The sequence below is a fragment of the Balaenoptera physalus genome (assembly GCF_965194825.1).
Source record: "Balaenoptera physalus genome assembly, contig: HAP1_SCAFFOLD_1454, whole genome shotgun sequence".
NCBI classification, from domain to species: domain Eukaryota; kingdom Metazoa; phylum Chordata; class Mammalia; order Artiodactyla; family Balaenopteridae; genus Balaenoptera; species Balaenoptera physalus.
The window spans coordinates 185621-188042 of record NW_028125342.1 but is presented as its reverse complement, the minus strand read 5'-3'; the positions used below and the strand labels follow the sequence as shown (position 1 = coordinate 188042).

Here is a 2422-nt window from a genome sequence, read left to right as displayed (position 1 = left end):
TTACAAAATAATTACTGGAAGTCCACTATAAATTAGGGGACTATGCTAAACGCATAGAGTGTACAAAAATAAAAAAGAAACAGAGCCTTTCCTCAAAGAGTTTATATGTCAGTGGGGGAACCAGAGGTTTTTAAGGTTGTAATTATGTATATAGATGATAAAGAATCCATATTAAAACATAATGGAGTAAATAAATGAGTGTATAAATAAATAAATAATAGGAGGGAGGGAGAAGACAAATCTTGCCAACAGAAGAATTCCATATGTAGGTAACCTCCCCCCCGCCACCCCCCCCCCCCCCCGCCGGCATCCATCTCCTCCCCAAGGAGGTGGAGGTGAAGCTTAATCTTCCCCTTAAGTCCAGTCCTGGGCTGGCCTTAATGATTGAATTCCAAAGAGAGTATAAAATGGGAGAAAAAGTAACTTTACAGTGGAGAAACCAAGCAAACACCATGTTATGCAAGTGATGATGTTTCACATCACCAGTGATGTCACGGAGACACTACATACTCTCTGTTATGATGTGATGAGACGGTTACTTCGCTTCTGTGGTATTCTTTGTCAAAACCTATAACTCCAGTCTAATCATGAGAAAAACATCAGCCAAACCCAGACTGAGGACAATTCTACAAAATATCAGACAAATATTCCTCAAGACTGTCAAAATCATAAAAAACAAGGAAGGAATGAGGAACTGTCATAGACCAGAGAAGACTAAGGAGACATGACAACTAACTAAGTGGAATGTGATATACTGGATTGGGTCCTAGAACAGAAAAAGGTCATTAACAGGAAAACTGGTGAAATCCAAAAAAAGTCTTAAGTTTAGTTAATAGTAATGTATAAATGTTGGCTTTTTAATTTTGAAAAATATAGTATGGTAGTATAAGATGTTAGCAATAGGAAAAACTGGGAGAGAGGTAAAGGGAACTCTGTTTGTATCTTTTCTGCAGATTTGAAACTATTTGAAAATAAAAAAGGTCATTTTTAAAAAATGGAGTAATACTGTATTGTATTATATCACAGAAGAAGAAGACCTTTTAAAAGGTCTTTTAAATCTCTACCCTCTATATACTATTCACTAATTAAAAGGACAATTATGAGAAAAGAAAATAGGCCCATCTCCTTTATGTATACAGAAGCAAAAATCATACACAAAATGTTAGACAATCAAATGTAGAGTGTGTGAGTGAGTGAATGTGTGTGTGTGTGTGTGAATTCCTACCAAGTTGTTTTACTCCAGAAATGCAAGGTGAGTTAACATTCAAATATCAATAAATGTCATGCACCACATGAATAAAATAAAGGAGAAAATGTATATGATCATATCAGTATAGTCAGATAAAGCATTTGATAAAATTCAATAATTATGTATGATTAAAAACTCATAGCAAAGGGAAACTACAAAAAACTTTAGAGCCACCATCCTATTTATAGTGAAATGTGGAGAATGTCCACTGTAAGATTAGGAACAAAATAAGAATGCCAACTCTTACCTTTTCTATTCAACCTGTTAGTAAAAGTATTAAATGGCATTAGCAGTAAGGCAGGAAAAAGAAATCAGAAATATAAGGCTAAGAAAGGAAGAAATAATACTGTCACTTTCCATATTTGATATAATTAAGGATACAGAAAATCCAAAACCATCTACAGATAACTTATTAGAATATCAGTTAGTTTTTAGAAGAGTTGCCAGATAAGAGACCAAACATTAAAAAATTCCACTAACATTTTTCTGTGTCTGAAAAGTTATAAAATTAAAAACTAAAAAATATGCCATCTACATTATCATCAAAACATCATATACCTAATAATAAGTGTAATAAAAAATGTAAGAACCCTGAACAGAAAACTATTAATATATCATAGAGAGAAATTAAAGGTGATCTAAATAGGATTTCTACTTTGAGGCAGGATATATAGGCATACCTCACTTTATTGCACTTCACTTTATTGTACCTTGCAGATAATGCTTTTTTTTTTTTTTTTTTTTTTTTTGTAACAAATTGAAGGTTTGTGGCAACCCTGTGTCAAGCAGCTCTACTGGTGGTGCCATTTTTTCCAACAGCATTTGCTCACTTCGTGTCTCTATGTCATGTTTTGGTAAGTCTCACAATATTTCAAACTTTTTCACTATTATACTTGTTACATGATCTGTGATCAGTGATCTTTGATGTTACTATTGCAAAAAGATTACAGCTTGCTGAAGGCTCAGATGATGGGTAGCATTCTTAAAGTCTGCTTTCAAATTAAGATATGTACTTTTTTTAGACATAATGCTATTGCACACTTAATAGACTACAGTATAGCATAAACATAACTTTTACATGCACTGGGAAACCAAACAACTCGTGTGACTTGCTTTCTTATGATATTCTCCTTATTGTGGTGTCTGGGACCAAAGCCATATCTCCATAATAAT

At 33.4% G+C, this 2422-nt stretch overlaps 1 long non-coding RNA gene across 1 annotated transcript in view; it reads left to right on the top strand.

Annotated features, from left to right (window-relative positions):
* Positions 1-20: 20 nt before the first annotated feature.
* The window catches only part of LOC309653911, a 136171-nt gene continuing 133769 nt past the window's right edge, over positions 21-2422 (top strand). The window contains exon 1 of the long non-coding RNA XR_014259607.1: positions 21-2103. This is a non-coding gene — a long non-coding RNA (uncharacterized lncRNA). The remainder of the gene's footprint in view (positions 2104-2422) is intronic.